Below are 25,640 nucleotides of genomic sequence, written 5' to 3'. Positions count from 1 at the left end.
GGTGCTGGGGATGGGGCTGGGTAGGCCTCTTGGAGAAGGTGAGAGGTGGCTCCACAGAGCTGAGGGAGTTGGCCGTGTGGGTTAAAGTTTTCCTCCCTGCCCCTCCAGGGCTTGGGCAGTGGTTCTCCTTTAATGAGCATCACAATCACTTAGGAACTCATGATAAAAGCAGCTATGCAGGCCCGGTGTGTGTTTGTGTGTGTGTGTGTGTGTGTGTGTGTGTGTATGTGTGTGTGTGTGTGTGTGTGAAGTTAATACTTTTAACTTCCGGGAAGCGGACTTGGCCCAGTGGTTAGGGCGTCCGTCTACTACATGGGGGATCCGCGGTTCAAACCCCAGGCCTCCTTGACCCGTGTGGAGCTGGCCCATGCGCAGTGCTGATGTGCACAAGGAGTGCCCTGCCACGCAGGGGGGTCCCCCACAAAGGGGAGTCCCACGTGCAAGGAGTGCGCCCCGGAAGGAGAACCGCCCAGCGCGAAAGAAAGCACAGCCTGCCCAGGAATGGCGCCACACATGGAGAGTTGACACAGCAAGATGACTCAATAAAAAGATACACAGATTCCTGTGCCACTGACAACAACAGAAGTGGACAAAAACAAGAACACCCAGCAAAATGGACACACAGAACCGACAACTGTGGGGGTGGGGGGTGGGGAAGGGGAGAATAATAAATAAAAAATAAATCTTTAAGAAAATAATAAAATAAATCTTAAAAAAAAAATAAAATACTTTTAGCTTCTGGTTAAGCACTTCTGGTTGGTCTGACACTGGAAGTCTGTGAACTACATTTAGAGAAACACTGTCAAGTGGCTTCAATGGTGAATGAGAGACATGCTTGCCCTCAAATACCTCACTCTTTAATGATAAGAGAGGGGCACCTGGATAAAATGTAATGCCTTTCAGAGCATTTCTTGGCCATTAATACACACACGATGCTTTCTTAACTGACAATCAGCTGAGAGTAGGAGCTCTGAAGGGACACATTTTGAGGAGATGGAGTAGGGATGGGGACAGATGCGAGCCACGGGTGCTGGGACACTGAGAAGCGTCTGGTGGGGGGATGAGAGGGCTTTGAATCTTCAGAGGTGGTTCTGCTGGAAGGGATGAAGTCTTTGGCCGTGTGGACCCTGGATGGAGAGAAGGGGCCTTGGAGAGAGAAGTAAATGTTGTCGGCACTGCCCCCAGATGCCCTCAGATCGCCAGCGCTGGCGCCCCTCCTGCAGCTTCTGTGTCCACTCCTCTTAGCCATTCTCCGCGACTATCCTCAGAGCCGGCACTGCCTGGGAGTTTATGTCCCTGGGACAGTCGTAGCCTGTGACTGATAGGTGCATTTCCTTTGCTCGGGGGTGGGGCAAACCCTGTGCCAGAAGTCATGCTCCAGAGCGCTCCAAAGGATCAGGCAGAGGTTGAAATCACACCGTGGCAAGGCTTCTCTTCCGTCCCTTTTCTGCTTTCCCCACTCCCTTACAAGATTTTCCTGGGCCTATTCCTTAGTTCACCACTTGCACATGAACCTTATTGTCTCGTCTGCCATAAAACAGAGAGACACTTCCAGCAGCAGCCCTTAGCCTGTCCCACAGATCTGCAGGGAGAAGGGAGAAAGCGTTACCTAAGCGCGGCTCTTTCTAATAGAAGGGCCAGCCCGATCTGGAGCTACCCTGGGGAGACGTGTCTCCCAGTGAGAAGGTGATTTATTGCAAGCGCACAAGCAAGGAACTGGGGGAATCTTCCCAAAACCAGTTCCCTGTGAAATTGTGAGTTGGGGTTTTTACGTGCAGGGAATAAGGGGGGGGGGGGGAGTGAAGCCTGCTTGGCACTGTTTTGTCAAATCAGCAAAGACTCAGGATTTTGTCAAGGGTTTTGTAACAAGGAGCAGTCTACACTCCTTAATTCTGTTTTTCTCCCAGCATGTTAGCCTTATCCTTGCTCTCCCGGTTTCAGTGGTTAATTAATCACAGTTCAGAGTTAGAGCTCGATGTGCAGGCGCCAAAACTCCCTTTTCTGCTGACCACACAGGAATGTCTGGCCTTGGGGCCTGAAGGAGGAAGTCCCAGATTTACTGAGCCACAGGGTGCCCCCCCGACGCCATCTGGTCTGGTTTTATGACGAGATGCTGTCTTCTTCCTGCAAGGGGGAAGGAGGGGCTGGTTAATGTTTTAAGGAGAAGACGCTAACAAGATTTTGAGGGAAGGTTAATGGACAGGCAGCTCAGCTACTTCCAGGAAAGGGTATTAGAGATTTTATAGCTGCTTATGTGGGGAGAATTCTTAATTCACAGTTTTCCAGCTCTCAAAACTGGAGGTGGGGGCAGGGTGGAAGAGCTGAGCCTCTTCACACGGCCACCCAGAGAGACATCCTCTCCCCTGCCCCAGCCTGGGCTGCTCACACTGCCCGGCCCGGCTGTTCTAGAAACAGCATTGTTGGCACCAGGCTTGGGACTGTCCCAACTGGGGCAAACTGTCAGGAAACACAGACTCTGTACCAGGCAGAGCAAAGGTGGAAGCCTGGAGCCCAAACATGGGGTAAGTGACTTTAAAACCCACATAGAGAGGGTTTGCCCTAATAAGCCAGGAAGGTTTCGGGACAGTTCAGGATATGCCAAGACGAGAGCTAGCGTTGGCTGGAAAGTTGGACTTTCCTTCCTGTCTTTGCTCGGCCTGCCCTCTGCTGGAGCCACTAATGAACAGCGGGTTGGTCAGAATGGAAGAAGCCAGAAGCAGGAGGCTTCCAAAAGGCCCCTCAAGTCCTACTCAGCCTTCAAGACCCAAGGTAAATGTCACCTCCTCCAGGGAGTCTCCCCTGATTTCTAAAGCTGGAAGCAAATTCTCTACTGTGAGTCCTCACAGTCCTTCATCTATACTTTCCTAATAGTACTTTTGGATTATCCTATGCCATGGTCATGTATTACACATGCTATCTCCCCAACTAATTTGTGACATCCCAGAAGAAAAGGATTTCTTGAAATTTACTCCCAAAGGATTTTCCGTCTTCCCAGAAACATCTCCTACAATTAAGCCCTAAATTCACATCATGAGAAATAGTCCTTTGATTCAAATCTTGTTTCTCAAAAAAAAAACTCATTTAAAACATTAATTATGGAGAAACGGATGTGGCTCAACCAATCGGGCTCCCGTCTACCATATGGGAGGTCCAGGGTTCGATGTCCAGGACTCCCGATGAGGGCGAGCTGGCCCACGCAGCGAACTGGGCCACACCGAGTGCCAGCCCACTCGGGAATGTGGCCCTGCACAGGAGCGCCTCCCTGCGTGGGAATGTCACCCCACGTGGGAATATCGCCCCATGCGGGAAAGCCGCCCTGTGCAGGAGTGCCAGCCAACGTGGAGAGCTGGCACAGCAAGGTGACGCAACAAGTGGCACAGAGAAAATAAGAAGACGTAGCAGAACAGGGGAGCTGAAGTGTCACAAGAGAGTAATCACCTCTCCCACTCCAGAAGTTCCTGGGATCGGTTCCCAGAGCTGCCTAATAAGAATGCGAGCAGACACAGAAGAACACAGCTAATGGGGGAGGGGGGAGAAATAAAATAAAAAATAAAAAAAAAAAAAAACAAAAGCCACATAACTATGAAAAGATGTAAACGTGTTGCCTGGACGGTACATCATTAACCGTTTATAGCATTAGCACATTAGCAGAGCCCAGAGCTCAGAAAGCTGTGGTGTTATGGGAAGCTTTTGTAGGTGCCAAAGAAAAGTGAGAAAAGGAGGTAGGGTAAAGAACAAAGAAGGAGAGGGCTGGGCATGACTGGGGAGAGGTTGGGGGCTGGGGGGAGGCAGAAGAGCACTAGGCACCCACTTACTCTGGGTAGTTTCCAGAAGGAGCGGTGGGGAGTAGGCATCAACGGGGCCATTTTGTTGTATAGGATGCAAAACCTGTGAGCCTACAAAATTGTTTCAGACCAGAAAAGAAATCACTGGCTCTAAATAAAAATTTTAAAAAAGAGTAAAACAAAATTAATAAATGCTTAATTAAATGTGAAGAAAACATAACATTGTCATCCTCATTAATTGCCAAGTTTAGTATTTATAAATAGTCATTCCATCTGAAAAGAATTTGTGGGTTAGATTTTCTCATTTCGTAAGAATTCCTGAGTAGAGACAGCAACTCCTGGGAAATGGTAGCCAATTGTAGATTAAATATTACTCATAGCCAAATAATTTCCAGAGCAAAATGATTTTAAAAACTCCTTTGAAACTTACAGGGTAAAATTATATTTAATGTAGGATGTGAGTACATTGTAATACATTTAATATATGAAAAGTCAGAGTTCCTAGGGTTTACAAAGTTCTTAAAATGGCCCTAAGTACCAAAGATCAATCTCATCCACCACTTGACAATCACACCCAGCGTGGCGTCGCAGCCTTCACCTCTCCGGTGACAAGGGCTCAGAGACAGTGCTGCGGCCTTCTCCACAACGTAATCTGAATTTACTTTCTTGTCCATCCGCTCAGGCAAATCCCTTGTAATTAATGGACTGATTAAATGCTTGGCAAGTGACTGAGAAGTCTTCCTGTCCCAAGGTGTCCTCCAAAGGGAATCCGTGTTATTACTTTCCTACATATATTTCCTGCAGAAACTGAATACACAACCTGAATCTTCATACTTTACACAGACTTTAATATATACTGTGAAAACTTCTCTGCCCTTTGCCTTTTCCATTTAACCATCAAATCCTCCTTTTAAAACCCATAATTCTGAGGAAACCACTAGTAACCCTCATCCCAAATTTGTCAAAAGGAGGAAACAAGTGCGACCTTTTAATAGGTGGAGGCATTTGTATCCAGTCAGGAAACACTGCTTCAGAATGTACTTTTTGAAGAGAGCTAGGAAGCGGATGTGGCTCAAGCAACTGAGCTCCTGCCTGCCACATGGGAGGTCCCAGGTTCAGTTCTGGTTCCTCCTAAAAAAGAGCAAGACAGCAAGCTTCCAACAGGCAGGTGCAGCGAGCTGATGTAACAAGATGACGCAACAGGAGACACGAGGAAAAACATGATGAGAGACACAACAAAGCAGGGACGTGGCTCAAGCGCTTAGGTGCCTCCCTCCCACATTGGAAGGTCTCTGGTTGGGTCCCTGGTGCCTGCTAGAAAGAAGCCCAGCACACAGCCAACAGACACGGCAAATGCACACAATGAGGGGGTGGGGAGAAAGAAAGAAATCTTAAAAAAAAAGAGAGAACTCAAACCGTTGTATGAAGAAACAGTCTAGACACTGGGGAGCGAGCCAGGTAGCCCTGCTTCCTCCTCTTTCCTCTTAGCCGCAGCAGGAAGCGTTCATGCCCCTCCCATGGCTCAGCTGAGGGACCTAGCCCTGGGAGGCTTCACAGCTCCACACAGGAAAGACTAACCATGAGACCGCCAGCGAGTGGACGTCAGCACTGAAGCAGGTGCAGTTGGCCAACCTGCAAAGAAAGTTCTAGAAACAGCATGCTCGGGAAGAGCAGAGGGGCGCGAGCCGGGCGGCTGAGGCCCGCTCTTGCCGAAGGTGTCGGGGCAGAGGGGCTGCGGCTCGGAGGCTTGGCTCAGGCAGCTGGATGGACTTCTGAGGCTCACTGTCAGGGGGAAGCAAGTTCCCTTGGTCAGTCTCACAAGTGGGGCGTGGTTCTGATTTTACTTTTTTTGCTCTCTGTTCCCCTCTTTCTTCCTCCCATTTAGTTATGACGAATTCACTAAATGATCAGAAACCATGAAATGTTTGAGGAATAAAAAGTTAAAAGATATTCTTCATTTCTGGGTAAGGAGTGAGAGAAATTAACATTTGTTGAGTCCCTATTATATGCCAATGAGTCGTACAGGTTGTTATTCTGCACAGTAGTGCTGAAAAATAAATATATATTTTTAAAGATTTATTTTATTTATCCTCCTTCTCCCCCCATTGTATGCATTTGCTATCTGCTCTCTGTGTCTGCTTCTCTTTTTTTTAGGAGGCATCAGGAACTGAACCCAGGACCTCCCATGTGGGAAGGAGACACCCAATTGCTTGCACCACATCCACTCCCTGCTTCTTGTGTCTTTTGTTGTTATTCCTCATTGAGTCTCCTTGTTGCGTCATCTCATTGTGACTGCTCACTGTGCTGGTTCGTTGCATCAGCTCACTTCTTTAGGAGGCACTGGAACAACCTTGAAGAGGAGGGGCTTCAAACAGCCCCTCGATCACGGCACATAATGTCATAGGTCAGCAATGCGGACAGGCTCTTTCACTCCCTCTGGCATCCGCTGAGGTCACAGGGCACTAATCGGTGGACGACTGGGCTGGTCCCAAGGCTCAAGACGGTTTCCCTCCCCTCCCTGGGGCCCCGGCGAGTTGGCGGGACCCCTCTCTCTTCCCGTGTGCTCTCAGGGCCTCTCCAATGGAGAGTTCAGCTTCTTACACGGAGGTCAGTGGTCCAAGAGACCGAGGGGCCAGGCCCCTTGAGACCTGTGTCCAGGACGCACAGCCCCCTTCCTGCTGTGCCGTCGGAGGTCAGCGCAGCCCGAGGCCCACCCAGATTCCAAGGGGAGGGCAGACAGGCCTCACCTCTCGGTGGGAGGAGGGTCGGGCAATTGGCGGCCAGTTTCCAACAAGCTTAGCTTCTCTGGGCCTCAGTTCCCCCAAATGTGACAACGGAGATAATAACAGAGCTCATAGAACTGTTGCTATGAGGATGAAATTAGAGAGTTTATGTAAAGCACGTAAGACGTTGTTATGCATATATTAAAACTCAATAAATGGTAGCTGTGACAGCGCAAGCGTTAAGCACACAGGCCCTGGAGTCAGACTGTCTGGGATTCAGTCCTGCTGCTTGGCAACTGGGTGACCCTGAGCAAGTTACCCAACTCCTCTTGACCTCCATTTTCTCTTCTGTAGCTTGTAGGATTGTGATGGAGGATTAAATAAAAATTGCGAAGCCCAGGCTCATGGAAAACACCCTTGTGTTTTGGGGGGCGGTGGGAGTAGACTTCTGAATCGGGGAAGCCTGTTTTCCACAACCCTGAGCTCAGATGACACGATGTGTCTCTGGCTTGACGCACAGGGTACGCTTGAGAAAGGAGAGCAAAGTGGACATGTGCCTGGCACTGAGTGCTGTCAGTCACCTTTCTGGCTGTACCTAAGTCAGGTACAGGCTAAAATGGGGTGTGTGCTGCCTTGCAGATGGTCTCAGTCCTTCCATAAGCCAGTGCAAAGAAACCACATTGACTGTTGTCTTTGGGTTGAAAGAAACATACCCCCTTTCCTCCTGGAAAATGTCAGAAGGAATTCTCCAAACAAAATCCAAGTGAAGGAACTAAACTGTCAGAGGGTTTCAGGAAGGATGGGTCATGCCAGCTAGCATTTTGGAGTGTGGCAGAGCCCAGGCAATGGCTAGTGGCATGGAGCCTCCAATAACTTCCCAAAGGACCTATAGGTTATTCCCACATCCTAGAGACCGAAGGTTACAATAAAAAGAGACGACATCTGGGAGGTCATCAGAGGGGTCACACTTATGCACATATCAGCAAGATCTCATAGACACCCAAAGTAGCTACTACCCCAGGTAGTGGGGCTCCTGAGGGCTATAGAGGCACCCAGGTCCTACAGTCATGGCAGATGGCTCTGGAGTTCAGTGCCTTGCCAGTGGGTCCTATTTTGGAATTTGTGCTCCTGAGTGTGACAGAGTTGGACTCAGATATGACTTCTCTACACATGTCTCTTCGGTCCCTTTTTATTGAAACTGTGGGTGGCGCTGGGGTTGTTGTATGTCCAGGAGACTTGAATCTCTGGGCTGTGCATGTGCCAGCAACACCTTTTCTCCAGTTTGTTGGACTTACCCAGGTCATCTAACAAGGAGGTGAGAATGGACAACCACCACACCAAGGAACCGAGAGAGTCTACAACTGCAAGCAGGAGAGTCCCATCCGCCAGCCATGTGGGATCGAAGCCCCCTCTCATTTAAGAGGTGGAGTGGGCATCACCATCCCAGAGTTCTCAGGATTGGGGACTTACTGGTATTCTACTATAGACTTATTGTGATTCTAGCAAAGGAAGAAACGATATCATTGATGTGGAGACAGTGGCCACTGGAGTTGCTGAAGGCAGGGAGAGGGAAAAAAGAGGTATAATATGGGGGCATTTTTGGGACTTGGAATTTCCTGAATGACACTGCAGGGACAAATACAGGACTTTATATATCCTGCCATAACCCACTGAATGGACTGGGAGAGAGTGTAAACTACAATGTAAACTATAATCCATGCTGTGTAGCAGTGCTCCAAAATGTATTCATCAAATGCAATGAATGTCCAACACTAATGAAAGAAGTTGTTGATATGGGAAAAGTGGGAGATGAGGGAGTGGGGCATATGGGAATCTCCTATTTTTTTTTTAATTTAACATTTTGTGTGATCTATGTATCTTTAATATATATATATATATATTCCTTCTATATAAAGGAGATGGCATCATCAAATCTCAGGGCTGGGAGGAATCCCAGAGGCTTTACCAGATGCATGAATGCCTTCCACTACATTCTAGAAAAGTGGTCATCAACATCTATTTGCAGGGAAACGGACTTTGGCCCAGCGGTTAGGGCGTCCGTCTACCACATGGGAGGTCCGCGGTTCAAACCCCGGGCCTCCTTGACCCGTGTGGAGCTGGCCATGCGCAGTGCTGATGCGCGCAAGGAGTGCCGTGCTACACAGGGGTGCCCCACGCGCAAGGAATGCACCCATAAGGAGAGCCGCCCAGCGCGAAGGAGGGAGCAGCCTGCCGAGGAATGGCGCCGCCCACACTTCCCGTGCCGCTGACGACAACAAAAGCGGACAAAGAAACAAGACACAGCAAAAAGACACAGAAAACAGACAACCGGGGAAGGGGAGGGGAATTAAATAAATAAAAATAAATCTTTAAAAAAAAAAAAAAAAAAACATCTATTTGCATGCCCCAGTGGAAGGTGGCTCATTATCTCTCTCTCTTTTTTTTCTCCATAGAGTAAATTCGTTATTGGTCACCAACATGGCAGACAGGAGGGATATCAGTACTAAACAAAAAGCAAAGGACTCTGCTTGCCATGTTCACGATTTCCAGCTAATAGCCAGCTGGGTGCCTTGTAGCCTGTCTCTTCCCAGTGCTTCTTCCAGCTCTAGGTCCATAATTAGGTGAGGATGACTTTCTAGGTGTCATAGACCAGCTCCAGCAGGCATCTTCAGACTACTTAACACCATTTGGAAACTCAGGGGCAACCTGCAGAATAAATGGGAATGCACAAAACTGGTTGACATTGAAACACCTGGCCACAGGTCCCTCCAAGCCCAGGTCCTGAGATGTTATAGGAAAGTCGAGTGGCAGCTGTAGGTACTCTGCTGGAGCTGGGCTGTCAAAGTCTCTCTGGGTTGCTCTCACATGCATTTGGGGATCCCTTGGCCACAAGCAGCCAGAGATCTTGGGAACATGCTGTCATTATCTCTTGTGGTAGTTCATTTCATTTTTGCACCTCTCTGATTGTTAGCTGTGTCTTAAAATGATGAAAATCGACTTTCCTGGAATATCCACCTAGTTATGTCCTCTGGTAGCACACAAGTCCAAGAGCATACACTAGTCTTCCACACTTTTATAATCAGTTCCCCCATCCCCTCTGAGCCTTCTCCTCGCCAGGATGATCAGCTCGAGCTCCTTCTACTGTGTCCAGGTGACGTGTTCTCAACTCCCTTCGCACTCTCAGGATTCTTCCCTTGACCTTCTCTTTCTAGAAAGGAAAATTAAAGAATCCAGACACCCCACACCCAGGAAAACATCCAACAATTTTTCATTCATTTGTGTTCCCTTTCCACTCTTCAGCTCTATGCTGACACTTTTTTACACAGTTGGAATCAGAGTGTTCGGGAGCACTACTTTTTTTCACCTGGGTGGATCAAAAATGGCCACAAATTCTTTGCTGTTCCTCCCATCAAGAGGTGGGACCTATTTCTCCACTGCTTGACTCTGCTGGCCTTACGATTTGCTTTGACCAGTAGAATGTGGTAGTAGTGAAGTTTTATGACTTCCAGGCAAAGCTCAAGAGATCTTGCAGCTCCCGCTCTGGCCCTCTTGGGCCTCTGCCCTGAGACCACCATGCTAAGAAGATTCCCCAGATAGAAGACCCACTGGAGAGCGAAGCTGGCCATCCCAGCTATTCCAGCTGTCCCAGCTGAGACCTCAGACCCATGAGTGTGGCTGTTCTTAGACCATGAGTGAGGCCAGGAGAGACCAGCAGGAGAATTTCCCAGTCAACCCACAGAATGGTGAGAAATAATAAATTATTTTGTTTTAAGCTACTAAATTTGGGGTGGTTTATTATGCAGCAACAGATAATTGATATGTTTACAGTGAAAGTCATTTCATTGAGTGCTTTTGCTCTATACTTACCCAGAGAGATTTTTCCCTTTGCAATACGAGATATTTATCTACTGACGTTTTATCCCTAGGTGTCCCCCAGTTAAGGGTCCCCACCATGTGGGGAGAGACCCCAGCTATCTTGTGCCATCACCTACGCTGCTGTTAAGAACATATGCCTGCCATGGGAATTAGCTGCCCAAGCCAGGAAATTAGACCCCTGTTATAAATGACTGTTGTCATAGAAAAACAGGATGTCTGAAGCCAGCACCAGAGAATAGTGTGTTTTTCAGAGACCATCATCTCACTGCCTGATACCAGGAGAAAGTCAGCAACTCAACGGGAAACACAATAGCACAACAGCAGATGGAAGACGCCAAGTGAAATTAGATCCTAATTCACAGCATGTACAACTATTAAGTCAAAATGGGACATCAAGAATTAAGAAGAGAAGTATATTCTGATTCATTGAATAAAATAAGAACTCATGAGTCCACAGTGATAACTAACAGGTAAATAGATAAATACTGACTAATAAATGTCGAAGAATGAAGTTTAAAAAAAAAAGAGCTGACTCAAGAAAAGACGGTCTCAGCAGACCAATAATAAGAGATTGCATCAGTCATCAAAAATCTCCCAAGTATGCTCACTTTGACAGCACTTACAGTAAAACTGGAATGATACAGAGAAGATTATCACCGTCCCTGCACAAGGAGGACACACAAATTCATGAAGCGTTCCATATTCCTAGAGACAGAAAGTAGAGGCTGGAGGAATGGGGGGTTAATGCAAAAGGGTGCACGGTTTCTGTTTGGAGTGAAGCGGAAGTTCCAGTATTGGACCGTGGTGAGAGTATTGCAACACTGTGAATGTGATGTTGACTAGTATACTTGGGAAAGTTAGAGATGGGAAGGTTTGGGTTGTACATATTCTCCGCAGTTAAAAAAAGTAAAAGAAGAGGAAATAAAGATGAAACGACAATTAATGCATTACAAGATCCTGGATGATTTCTAAGAATAGAGGAGAAAAGTCTCAAAGGGCATTATTAGAACATAAGAAAAACTGGGGGAAACGGATATGGCTCAACCAATTGAGCTCCCATCTACCATATAGGAGGTCCAGGGTTCGATGCCCAGGGCCTCCTGGTGAGAGCAGGCTGCCCATGTGGTGAGCTGGCCCACGTGGGAATGCAGCCACACACAGGGGTGCTGCCCCGTGGGAATGCTGCCCTGTGCAGGAAAGCCGCCCCACGCAGGAGTGCTGGCCAGCGCGGAGAGCTGGTGCAGCAAGACGACGGAACAAGAGACACAGAGGAGAGAAAATAAGTTGCAGCAGAACTGGTAGCTGAGATGGCACAAGAGAGTAATTGCCTTTCTCCCACTCCAGAAGGTTCCAGGATCGGTTCCCACAGCCACCTAATGAGAATAGAAGCAGACACAGAAGAACACACAGTAAATGGAATGGGTGGGGGTATGGGGGGAATAAATAAAAAATAAATCTTAAAAAAATAAATAAATAAAAGTGAGCTTTCTAAGCCTAGGCTAGTTTAAAAAAGAAAAACTAGAATATAGAATGTAAGCTTTATATCAACATTAAATTTCTTCAACTTGATAACTACCTAAAGTTAGATTACATAATGAAATATGTACATATGCAAAGAATATAATGAGTGCTTGCAAATATTCAGAAGATGACAGATGGATGCATAGAGAGATAGATGATAGAAGGATGCAGCAAAGGTGGTCAAATGTTAAAATTGGTGGATATGGGTGCCTGGTGGGAGGGGTGGAGGTATGTTGAGATTCTCTGCACGGGGTTTGCATTATTTTTGCGGCTGTATTTGAAGTCGAAATTATTTAAATGAGTATGTATTATGTAACTTTTTCTCTGAATCATATAAAACCTTTTTTGATTTGCAAACTGGAAAAAGAAAAGAATCAAGGTAAATGCCATTAATTGTCAGAAGGCCTGTGGCATCACTCATGTGATTTTAAGAAGTGAAGTGTTTTCTCTAATATTTTCTATGTATTATCCTCAGTCACCTCATAGAAGCTTTATTATTCTTTTATTCATACTTGGATTTGAAATTCACTTGGAGTTGATTTTTGTATATGGTGTGGTGTAAGGACAAAATTTCAAGTTTTTTAAGTGATCTTTTCCCTAATGCTCCCTATTGACACCTTTGTCATAAATCAAAGGCATTTGGTTGTATCTACTAAAATTGAACACAAACATACCCTCCAGTCTAACAATTCCACTCCTAAATAGATTCTCAACAGAAATGAATTCATACATAGATGAAAAGACAGGCTTAAGAATGTTTATAGCAGCCCTCTTCAAATTAGCTCTATAATGGAAACAACCCAATGTCCATCTGCAGTGGAATAAAGACATCGTAGCAAATTCATGCGATGCAATGCATCAATGGAAACAAGCGAGCTGAAGCCACACACCATGATTTCAACAAATCTCACAAACATATTGAGTGAGAAAAGCCAGAAGTAAAATAATACTTACCATACAATTCTATTTCCATACTTGCTATACAGTTCTATTTCCATAAAGCTTTAAAATGGGCAAAATGAATCTATGGTGTTAGAAGTCAGGAAAGTGGTTCTTTTTGAAGAGGAGAGTGGGTGCAGTGACAGGGAAGGCCCAGAGAGGGTTTCTGAGGGGTTGTTAATGTTTTGTTTCTTACCTGGGTGGTTTTTCACATGGGGAGGTTCACTTTGTGTTAATTCATTGAACTGTGCATTTATAAGGTATCCACTTTTTTGTATGTATTAATATACCTCAACTGGAAAGAATTTTAAAAAACAAGTTGGAGCTTAAGTGCTATTCTAAGGGTAGTAAGACTAGAGAGACGCATGATGAGTCAGGTGAGATCATAATAGAGGATGTCTTTTTGTTTTGAGGTAGTTGCTGCATTTTTCTGGTGAAACAACAAAACATACGAGATATTTGATATACATGCAAAGAATGTATAGATGGAAGATGGAAGAGAAAAATAAAATTAGTGAGATTCAGCAAATCTCAAATACAGTTGTCTATAAAATGCACCACTGTTTTATGAATATTAAGGGAAAAAAATGCTGCCAATTCGATATGACAAATGCCTTAACAATGGTCCCGTGTGATGTACAAATTGGAGTTCTTTGCAGAATACCAAGGGATTTGGCAGCATTCTCTGACCTTCAGCGGCCTTGATAGGCTTATGGCAGGCATTGCTTTTACACTAATCTCAAGAATAAAATGGAGCACAACTTCATCTACTCGTGGGTCTCTTCCCTTCTTAGGGCTTGTGAAGTGCTTGGTTGGTCTTTACAAAAGAACTTAGAATTTGGGCCATTCCTCCAAAGTTAAATGTTTGCTTTTTTCCTCTCAATTTACCCCTGCCACTTTGTTGCCCTTTCTATGACTACAGTAAGCTTTAGTTTCAAGGAGCAATCTTTTTGAAGACATTTTAAACATCGGTTAACATCTACAGTGATGACAATCTAATAACTGTGGCCAGTGAAGCCCTGGCCAATGAACTGTAAGATGTTTCTAGATTTCATAGATGTTAAAATGTGAAGAAAAATAAAAGCACATCCTAGAATCTATGAATCGAAGCATTGACGGGAAAGGCAAGGGCAGAAAATTACTCTTTACATCAGTAGAGGCAGTCTTACATACATGCGTGAATGGGCAGGAAATAAGCCGTGCTATATTTCAAGGACCTAGAAGAAAATCAGGAAATAAGTCAAATGAAAATAACATAGTTCTTGTGTTTGATGGAGGTTGGTATTTGTTAACTTGTTGATATGGAGAAGCATGGCTCTTTTTCTTCTTGGAAGGTGAGGCGGTATCATGACGTAAACCAGCGGAATGCTGATAAATGTTGACAAACGGCTCTCTGAAAAATACCATATATATTCATTAACATATGTGTGTGTATATATATGAATATAGGCATATTATAAATTTTCCTGATATAAAGGATGTGTAGTACACAATTTACAAATAATATTGAATATATAATATTATTTATTGTAAATTCATATAGCTGATTGATTCTCACAGAATGCTTTCAGTGATTTTTTTCTGGACTCTATATCTAGTGTTGCACTTGAAAAATGAGTGTAGTTCTGACATACATGCGTGTTGGTTGATACTTTTGTTTATATTAGTGAATAAGAGAAAAGTAAAACAACAAAACCACGTATTAGAACCTCATCATCTGCCAATAATGTCAGTGACCTCTTTTCTGAATCACATAATAGTTTCCTAATACTCGAAGAATATTTCCCCAATGTTTCTGTGCTATGCAAAATGGAACAACTATAGACAGGACACATTTTGAAATTCAATATGCACGATTAACATTTCCCCACCACTTTTTAAAGTCTAGACAATCAACAAAATAATAAATCAATCCCTGATTTGTGGTACTTGCCAGTTTCTGTGGTGTAAAATACTCCCACCTTGGCCAATTTCAAGCTATCATTGGCGTTGGGAAGAGATGTGTAGTATTTCGCCACAGAGATAGAAGAGATGTAAATAACCTCAGGAGATGAAGCAGACTTGTGGGTCAACTGATAGGGTGTCCACCCACCATATGGGAGGTCCAGGGTTCAAACCCAGGGCCTCCTTAACCGTGTTATGAGCTGGTCCACACACAGCACTGCAGCATGCAAGTAGGGCCATGCCATGCAGGAGTGTCCCCGGCGTAGGGGAGCCCCATGCACAAGGAGTACACCCTGCATTTAGCCGCCCTGCACAAGAAAAGCACAGTCCACACATGGAAAGCTAACGCAGCAAGATGATACAACAACAAAAAAAGAGACACAGATTCCCAGTGCCGCCGAGAATGCAAGCGGACACAGAAGAACACACAGCGAATGGACATAGAGAGCAGACAACAGGGGGAAGGTGAGAGAAATAAATAAAATAAATCTTTTTTAAAAAAACCTCAAGAGCACAGACAATAAGAAAAGTTTATAAAAATAATTAGGAAGTGATACATTTTGAATATTTATTACCTTTGTTTTAAATATAATTTATTCGTAAGTTTACATAATTTAATTTCGATGATGATGTTTAACAAACGACTCACAAAACTCCTGAAAAATTTAACAATCAGGGCAGTGGATGTGGCTCAAGCAGTTGGGTGCCCACCTACCACATAGGAGGTGCTGGGTTCGATTCCCAGTGCCTCCTAAGGAAGATGAGCAAGACAGCAAGCTGACATGATGGGCTGGCACAGTGAGCAGATGCAACAGTATGACACAATGAGATGATTCAACAAGATGACACAACAAGGAGACACAATGAAAGACACAACAAGCAGGGAACACAGGTGGCTCAAGCAATTGGCACCTCCCTCCCACATAGGAGGTCCTGGGTTCAGTTCCCAGTGCCTCCTAAAAAGAAGATGAACAGACACAGAGAGCACACAATGAATAGACAGATAGAGCAGGCAGTGAGGGCAAATAACAAGGCCGGGGGTGGGAGGGTGGGGGTGGAAATAAATAAAATACATCTTTAAAAAAATAAATTAACAATCATCCCTTGCTTCAGATTTATATTGAACTTTACCTAGTTTCTTGATTTCCAACCATAGACAATATACTTCACCTCTCCGAGCCTGCTTATTTTACATTAGGACCTAAAATACCTACTTAGAGAGATGATTGAAGACGGAACAAGGTAAGTTTGTGAAGTGCCTAAGTCAACACAAAGTAAGAATAGGAAGTGTTGGGGATGGGGGAAGTTTTGGATAGGATGGCCTGAGAAGCCTTCACTGAGAAGGAGTTACTTAAGTTAATATCTAAATACCTAATGGATTCACAAAGTGTCCATTGTGGATGCTGCTTGTTAAAATTATCTTCCTAAAGCATATTGTTATGTCTTCCTTCAGCCCTACACTGCTGTTAAGCAAAACTTCAACTTTTATCAAAATTCATTTCTCACCAATCTCATTTTTTCATTACTCTTCAGAAGAGTGCCTGCACCCCACCTGCAGATCTGTTTGACACTGTCCACGTGGTATTGTGGATTCCATCTACACTTTTGCTCATGGCATTCCTTCTCCTTGAGATCTGTGTCATCTGGGCCACCTTCTTCCTTCCCCATCAAAGCACAACTCCATGTGGCATCCCTTGTGAGCCCCATCTCAAAATAGTTTCTAATATGCGTTGAGTGCAGGGGACGTGCCAGGAACGATGTTACATGCTTTATATGCATTTATCCCATTTAATTTTTCCAATATAAAGATGAGCAAACAGAGGCATATTCATAGTGAGTAACTTGCCAAAGGCCATACACCTAGTAGATGGTAGAGCTGGGTTTCCAACTCAGGTGGTCTGACCCCAGAACTTGGGCTCTTAGATGATTACATCATGTCCTACTTACTGCTTGAAGAGTTCTCTTTTTAATAAACTACCTTTCTTTGTTTAATGTTACTCTATCATATTATTGGTTTGTCCATGTCTTTATCTATAAGCTTTATCATGTTACCATCTCCTTGAGGACAGAAGTACAGTGTACACCATATTTTGTTTATCCATTCATCAGTTAATAGACACTTGGATTTCCTTTTATGTAAAGTGATTTTCAAGTCTTTTGGCCATTTTCTAGTGGGCTGTTTTATCCTTTTTTTGCCTCTCCCCTTGCTCCCCCACCCCCACCCAGTTGTCTGCTCTCTGTGTCCATTCGCTGTGTGCTCTTCTGTGACCGCTTTTGTGTCCATTCGCTGTGTGCTCTTCTGTGACTGCTTCTATCCTTCTCAGCAGCACCAGGAATCTGTGTTTCTTTTTGTTGCGTCATCTTGCTGCGTCAGCTCTCCGTGTGTGCAGTGCCACTCCTGGGCAGGCTGCACTTTCTTTCGCACTGGGCAGCTCTCCTTACGGGGCGCACTCCTTGCACATGGGCTCCCCTATGCGGGGGACACCCCTGTGTGGCACGACACTCCTTGCGCACATCAGCACTGAGCATGGGCCAGCTCCACACGGGTCAAGGAGGCCCTGGGTTTGAACCTTGGACCTCCCATGTGGTAGGCAGATACCCTATCCATTGGACCAAGTCCTCTTCCCGGCTGTTTTATCTTGATTGTAGGAATTCTTGATACTAAACCTCTGTCAATGTGTGTTTCAAATATCTTCTCCATGCTTGTTTCTTCCACTCTCTTTATGGTCTCTCTCTTTTTTTTTAAGATTTAATTTTATTTCTCCTCCCTCCCTCGTTGTTTGCACTTGCGTGTCTGTTTTCTTCTTTGTTTCTTTAGGAGAACTGGGACCCAAACCAGGGCCTCCGATATTGGAGGGAGGTGCCTAATGGCTTGAGCCATCTCCATTCCCTGCTTTGTTGTGTCTTTCATTTGGTTTTTCTTCCTGTGTCTCTTATTATGTCATCTTGTTCCATCAGCTTGCTGCGGTCTTGTTTGTCCTCTTTAGGAGGCACCAGGAACCTCTGCTCCCTACTTTGTTGTGTCTCTCATTATGCTTTTCTCGTTGTGTCAGCTTGCCTTGCCTGCCCATTGTGCCAGCTCGCTGTCTTCTTTAGGAGGCACTGGAAACTGAACCAGAGACCTCCCATGTGGTATGTGGGAGCTTAGTCACTTGAGCCATATCCATTTCCCTACGGTCTCTCTTTTTTTTTTAAAGATTTATTTATATTACTCCATTTATTTACCTCTCCCCACACCCTGTTGTTTGCACTCACTGCCTTTCCTCAGCTCTCCGCAGTGGGGTGGGCCGTCAGCTCTCTGCAGCGGCAGGCCAGCTTGCCTTCACCAGGAGGCCCCGGGAGTCGAACATGGGCCTCCTGTATGGTAGACGGGAGCCCAGTCACCTGAGCCACATCTGCCTCCCTTATGGTCTCTTTTTGAAAACAGACACTCTTCATTTTACCAGGTTAAATTTACTCCCTTTTTCCTTTATATGCAGTATTTTTTGTGTCTTGTTAAAGAAATCCTTCCCTTCCCTAAGGTCGCAAAGGTATTTTCCAATATTAAATTAAAAGCTTTATAGCTCTGACTTTCATATTTACATCTTTATTTCGTCTAGAAGTAGGGGCCCAATTTCATTATTTTCCATGTGGTTACCCAATTATCCCAGCACCATTTGTTGAGAAATCTGTCCTTTCCCCATTGATCTGCAGTGCCACCTGAAACCATCTATCACGGGTTCACATATGTGGGGGTCTATTTGTGCGATTTCTAACCTGTTCCACTGATCTTATTTGTCTAAACCTGTGCCAATACCATATACCATATATTTTTCCCCATTTCAATGTTCTTTTCATCATATGCTCAACATTTTTTTTTTAAGTGCTTCAAAGACGCTGTTCTAGGTACTAAGTTTAAACCAATGAACAAAGCAGACAAAAATCCATGCCCTCCCAGAGCTTGCATTCTAGCGGGAGTGTCAGACAATAAACTAGATAAGCCAATAAAAGACATCCATGTAGATGGTATAACGGCAAGCGCTAAGGAGAAAAAATAAAGCAGGGAAGGAGAGCTGGACGTGTTGGGGGTGGGGGAAGTTTTGGATTGGATCAGCAAGTGCAAAAGCCCAGAGCCGGGCCGTGCCTGCTGAGGCCCGTGTGCATGGGGCATGTGAGTGAAGATGAAGAGAGGATGTCAGAAAGGTAGCAGAGGCCAGTCACGGGGGCTCTAGGTTAGCGTAAGGACTGGCCCGGGCTGTCGGTGGAGGGTTTGGAGCGTAGTCACCTGGTCTGACTTGTATTTAAGAGGGCCACTCCGGATATTGGGCTGAGGAAAGACTGAACGGGGGAGAAGCAGGTCACCTGGGAGGCTGTCGAGGCAAGTTATGTGACAGATGACGGTGACGTGGAGCAGGGAGGGAGCCGAGGGGCGAGAGGTTAGCTTCTGGATTTCCTGACAGAGCAGCTGTGAAGTTTAAGAGAAAAAGAGGTGTCAAGGATGACTCCGGGTTTCTTGTGGGGACACTGTCCACAAAAGAAAAAAGTTGCATTATTTGATGAGCACTCCTATACATGGAATGCTGGCAGAGAACGAGGCCCTCGCTGGGAGGGAAGTGCTGGGCCAGACTCATCTGCCACCACCTCTATCTGTGAAAGTCAAGGAGGACTTTTTTTTCTTTAAGATTTATTTATTTCTCTCACCTCCCCTTCCCCCCCATTGCCTGCTCTCTGTATCCATTCACTGTGTGTTCTTCTGTGTCTGCTTGTATTATGAGGCAGCACCGGGAAACTGCGTCTCTTTTGTTGCGTCACCTTGCTGCGTCAGCTCTCCGTGTATGTGGCGCCCCTCCTGGGCAGGCCGTGCTTTTTCACGTGGGGTGGCTCTCCTAGCGGGGCACACTCTTTGTGTGTGGGGCACCCCTATGCGGGGGCACCCCTATGCGGGGGCGCCCCTGCCTGGCACAGCACTCATTGTGCGCGCCAGAACGGTGCGCGGGCCAGCTCACATGGGTCAGGAGGCCCTGGGTGTTGAACCCTGGACCCTCCATATGGTAGGTGGACGCTCTATCAGTTGAGCCATGTCCGCTTCCCAAGGAGGACATTTGGAGGAGGCCGAATCCAGGCTGATTTTTCTGAAGGACAAATGAGAGTTTACCAGATGAACTCTGGGCATTTTGAGTATGAGAACAGGATGGGTAAAGGTCTGGAAGAGGGAATGAGCAGGGGGCAAACCTTTCCAAACGTTTTCAGTTTGCTGTACCCTTAGTGTTTTGGTCACTTATTCATGGTGTCCCTAGGCCAAAAGAAATTCCTAACAGTTTCATTGTTGACTGGTTGCATCCAAATAACTTAATAAACTTTTATGTCCCAACACCTAAGTAGCTGCTTGAAAAAAATAGTAGACATAAATTCAAAGAAAAAGCATTTTTATTTTATTCTTCAATAACCACAATTGCCTACTAATGGAATGTGTGCACCTGTTGGGCATGATGTAATTTCTCAGATACTGGAATCAGATTGAACAATACCACCACAATTTCTTGTTCCACACTAATTTTCACATGATTTGTTCTTCATTATAGCAGCTCTCACAAACCCAGCTTTGCAAAGAGATAATGTCACTGAACAGAATGCTTGTCATCTAATGTTTAAATTGTGAACTAACTCAAGTTAATTTGTATGGTGACTGACAGATGTTGAGTATTTCTCTTAAAAAGTTAAAATATACTCCAGAGCCCCTTTGGGTTCAGTGTCCCAGGGTACCTTCTTGAGCAGTTTGGGGGCTCCCGGTATGGAGTATTTGAGGAACCAAAAGTATTTCAGTACTGGTAATGGGTAACATATTTGTGCAGTGGAGAATGAGGGCAAATGAAGCTAAACTATTAGGCAGAGGGAAATTTATTCAGGCACTATCTGTCATATTAAGTTTTATCCAGGCCCAGAAGAATACTGGGAATGCACAGTCTTGGTCTCTGGACATGCACTTTGTGGCTGTGTAACTTCAATACATTTTGATTATGCCTCTAACAAAAGTATATACTGAATGATTGATATTGACTTGCGAAGAGGTTAAAGAGAGCATCATAAAGCATAAAACACGTAAGTTGGTCCTTGAAGAATAAAGAATCATTGGCCAGGGAAAGAAAGTCAGCTGCACAAAGCAAATGAACATGGGTGTGATTGTTTGTGGCATATTTGTGAACTGCACAGGGCTGGTATGGCTGGGGTCAGTGAATTAAAATGGTAGAGGTAAGAATGAAAAGGTAGTCTGAAACCTAACTCTGAAGAGCTTTGAATATAATTCTGTGGTGTTTAGACTTCAGTTCTGAGAACCATTAGGAGCCAGCCAAGACTTTTAAGAGGTGAATGGTTTGATTACTTTTGCATTTTAGAAAAATAAACTGGGCACCATGAAGACAGATTGGAATGGGAAAGATGTGAGGTAAGGAGACTATTTGGAAAGATGGATGTATTGGTCAGCTGTTGCTGCACCAATGGTGCATAACAAACCAAACTCAAAGTAAGTGTTTTAAAACCAAAAGCATTTATCACTCATGGGTCTGTGGTTTGGCTGCAACTTGGCTAGGCTAGACTGGATTAGAGGTTCCAGGCTTCAGGTTGGGTCCAGGTCTTCTTCCCATGTATCCAAATTAGCCGTGGACAAGAGACTACTTAGAGCATGTTCTTCTCATGGTGGCTCTTAATGCAAGAGACCAAGACAAATGGGGGCAGGTAAATGTAAAACCTCTGATTGTATTATGTCTGCTAACTTTCTACTGAACTGTGCAAGTCACATAGTCAAATCCAAGATCACTGAGGCAGGGAAATATGCTCCACCTACTTCAGGCACTGAGAGGTCACATGGTTGGGAGAGGGATGAAAGAATTAGCAATACTCCATTAACAATACTTTAACAATCTCCAGTCATGGTGGTAAGAAATGATTAGGGCAATGACAGTGGAAAGCAGGGAATAGAGTCAACAGTTATTAAGGTGTGAGAGTTTCCAGGACTTAACAAGATTTCTACATTGGACAACTGGATACTAAACTAATACAATACTTAGAGATACTTGATAGGTGTTAAGCACCATTCCAAATGCTATGTACACTGACTCGTAAATAGGGTAAACCAAGAAAAGTCCACAGGCCAACACTTGAGACATAGTACCATAGGGGATTTCACCCGGTAACAGTGGAAAGGAAGGCTAGGGTGAATGATATCATCCAGACCCAAAATTTCTGCAGAGCCTGCCAGTGTGGGAGGAGATTAGGAATAGTCTCAAGAGATAAAATCTTTAGACTGGAGTCTGGCATTACAGAAAGCTAAGGGATTAAAATTTTTTTCCACTGAAGGGAGCAGTAAATTTGGAGGAAGCAGTCATATCTGGAATGAAGGGATGGAAGATTAAGTAAACTATTACTGAGAAAAAGGTAGAAAGAAATGAGGCAATACATCCAAGAAGGAAAGTTGGATTTCCATCAAGAAACTGAGATGACCTCTAAGGGTAGGTAGAGGTGAGGATGACGGTAGAACCAAAGGATCATAAAGTCTCAGAGTTGGAAGAGACCCGGTCCCACTTCTCACTTCAAACATCTGTATACACCAGGCATTTCAAGTATGAGTTTCACAATGGAATGCAAAACTGTGATAGTGCGTGTATACATGTTTGTGCATGTGTTCACACAAGTATATGTGGGTACGTCTATGTGTTTTTCTGGGGGTAAAGATCAACAACTTTCATCAGATTTTCAAAGGGATTGATGATCCTAAAAAGATCCAGAACACCAATTTTACAGCTTCTTCTTGAACAAACACTTGGCTCCTTTCCTCAGAAATGGCCTGTTCCGCAGGTGATCAACTCTAACTATTAGAACATTCCTCTTCACACTGAGATGGCATCTTTATTCTAGGAACTCCCACCCCTGCTCTTGGCTTTGACTCCTGGAGCAACACGGGATAAATCTAATCCCTCTTTCATCTTTCTAAACGGAAACTCATTTCTCAGTGTATTAAATTTTTCCCCTGATATGAGCTTAGCTGTTAAAGGAAATACTTGACATTTTTGATGTCTTTAAAGGTCCACATGGAGTCAGCCAATGTTCTCATATTTTGAAAAGTTTATAAGTTCAGCTACCTGAAGCTTAAGGGTAACAGGTATTGTTACTTGAATCCCATGTAATCCAATGGTGCTGAATTTCTAGGCTTGTTAAAGTATTGGGGAAATGATATAATACTCTGTCCCAATTCACTATTTGGCAAATAATGCCTTGTAATAGCTCCAAAGGGTCTGTTTTTAGGAAAATCAGCTTTAATAAAGAAGACACTTTATTTTAACAACCATAATGCTTTTTCTGAAAAGCAAAATAAAAACTATTACAGGGAAACGGACTTTGGCCCAGTGGTTAGGGCGTCCGTCTACCATATGGGAGGTCCGCGGTTCAAACCCCGGACCTCCTTGACCCGTGTGGAGCTGGCCATGCGCAGTGCTGATGCGCGCAAGGAGTGCCGTGCCACGCAAGGGTGTCCCCCGCGTGGGGTAGCCCCACGCGCAAGGAGTGCGCCCGTGAGGAAAGCCGCCCAGCGTGAAAAGAAAGAGCAGCCTGCCCAGGAATGGCGCCGCCCACACTTCCTGTGCCGCTGATGACAACAGAAGCGGACAAAGAAACAAGACGCAGCAAATAGACACCAAGAACAGACAACCAGGGGAGGGGGGGAATTAAATAAATAAATCTTAAAAAAAAAAAAAAACTATTACAAAGACAGGTTTATTATGAAGAAAGAGTCTCTATGTCATGGGATTGGACTTTTAAAATATGTGACTCAAACTTTTCTTTCTAACTTATTTATACTTTGACTTTGCTTATAAAGTAAACTATATAAAGCTTTTGATAATTCTATTTTAACCATCTTTATGAATTTCTCTTCCTTTTCCTTTCTTTATGAGCACCTTGATTTAATTACCATATCTGGAAATCAATATTCTGTCTCCTCATCTAGTATGAGGCCTGCTCCAATTGAAGCCAACTTCTAGTTCAATTGTCTAGAGCACTCTTGATAGATACTCACTAAATGTTTGTTTCTATAAGATGAGAGGAAACAAACTCTCATTCATCCAGTGATTATGTATTGAAAACCTACTGTGTGCAAAGCACACAAAATCTGAATAGTCAAACAACTTACAATTTAGTTTAGTACCCAAGTTCAGACAGAAACTTAAATTTAGTAATAAAGTAAAGTAATACAATAAAGCTTTAAAGGTATTAAGCCCCAAAAGTAGATAGATTGGAGTCATAAAATGTGCCAACTAATTAAAAGAAGGAAGAAAAAGAGAAGAAAGGAAACAAAGAAGAGGTGGAACAAATAGGAAACAAATAGCACAAATTTAGATTTAAACTTAACTATATCAATAATTATATTAAATGTAAATAATCCAACCACCCTAATTGAAAGACAGAGATTTCAGATAGGAAAAAAATAAGATCCAACTGTAGGTTCCCTAAAAGATACTAACTTTAGATATAAAGATACAAAAAAATTAAAGGTGAAGGAATGAAAAAAGATATACCATGACAATGCCATATTAAGTAGATTTCAGAGCAAAAAGTATTATCAGGGATAAAGAAGATAACTTAAAATGATAAAGAAGTCAATTCATCAAGAGGTCATAACAGGGAAACGGACTTTGGCCCAGTGGTTAGGGCGTCCGTCTACCACATGGGAGGCCCGCGGTTCAAGCCCCGGGCCTCCTTGACCTGTGTGGAGCTGGCCCATGCACAGTGCTGACGCGCGCAAGGAGTGCCGTGCCACACAGGGGTGTCCCCCGCGTAGGGGAGCCCCACGCGCAAGGAGTGCACCCATAAGGAGAGCCGCCCAGCGCGAAGGAGGGAGCAGCCTGCCAAGGAATGGCGCCGCCCACACTTCCCGTGCCACTGATGACAACAGAAGCGGACAAAGAAACAAGACCCAGCAAAAAGACACAGAAAACAGACAACCGGGGGAGGGGAGGGGAATTAAATTTAAAAAAAAAAAAAAAAAAAAGAGGTCATAACAATTCTAAACATCAGTGTACCTAATAACAGAACTTCAAAATAAATGAAGCAAAAAAAATGATAGAATTGCAAGGAGAAATAGACTAATCCACAATTATATTCAGAGATTCAAACATCTCTCTTTCACAAAATGAAGAACAAGAAATAAAATCAGCAAGGCTATACAATACCTGAAAATTACTATCAATAAACTTGACCTAATTGTCATTTATAGATCATTCCATCCAGTAACATCAGAGAATACACTCTTCTCAAATACACACAGAATATATACTAAGATAGATAATATTCTCTGCCATAAACCAAGTCTAAAATTTTTAAAATGATTTAAATCATATAAATTATGTTCTTTGGCCTCAATGCAATAAAATTAGAAATTGATAACAGAAAGATATTTGGAAAATCTCCAAATATTTGAATACTAATAATCCACTTCTAAATAACCCATAGATCAAAGAAGAAATGAAAAGGAAAATTATAAATTCTTTTTACTGAATTAAAATGAAAATCCAACTTATTGAAATTTGTGGGATACAGCAAAAGAAAATCTATAGCATTAAATGCCCATTTTAGAAAAGAAGAAAGATAACAAATTAATGACCTCAGCTTTCACCTTAAGAACGTAGAAACAAAGAAAATCAAAGTCAGAAGAAGGGAAATAAACATCAGAGTAGAAAGCAATGAGATAGGACATAGCAATCAGTAGACAAAAAACATGAAACCAAAAAGTGGCTCATTGGAAGATCAATAAAATTGTTAAACCTTTATTCAGATTAATTAGGAAAAAATAAATAGAAAAGACACAAATGACCAATATAAGGTG

The 25,640-nt window shown here is 44.0% G+C and overlaps 2 non-coding genes across 2 annotated transcripts; one reads left to right on the top strand and one right to left on the bottom strand.

The window, feature by feature from the left end:
- Positions 1–9,295: 9,295 nt before the first annotated feature.
- On the bottom strand, positions 9,296–9,427 carry LOC111763009 (small nucleolar RNA SNORA44). The gene has a single exon (XR_002795980.1). It is a non-coding gene; the product is annotated as a small nucleolar RNA SNORA44 (small nucleolar RNA).
- A 1,557-nt stretch (positions 9,428–10,984) lies between these two features.
- Positions 10,985–11,091, top strand: LOC111763007 (U6 spliceosomal RNA). The gene has a single exon (XR_002795979.1). It is a non-coding gene; the product is annotated as a U6 spliceosomal RNA (small nuclear RNA).
- Positions 11,092–25,640: the final 14,549 nt, after the last annotated feature.

This window comes from Dasypus novemcinctus, chromosome 12, assembly GCF_030445035.2.
Source record: "Dasypus novemcinctus isolate mDasNov1 chromosome 12, mDasNov1.1.hap2, whole genome shotgun sequence".
In the NCBI taxonomy this organism is placed as follows: Eukaryota; Metazoa; Chordata; class Mammalia; order Cingulata; family Dasypodidae; genus Dasypus; species Dasypus novemcinctus.
Note: the sequence above shows the minus strand (reverse complement) of the source record. Positions and strands in the feature narration are given on the sequence as shown.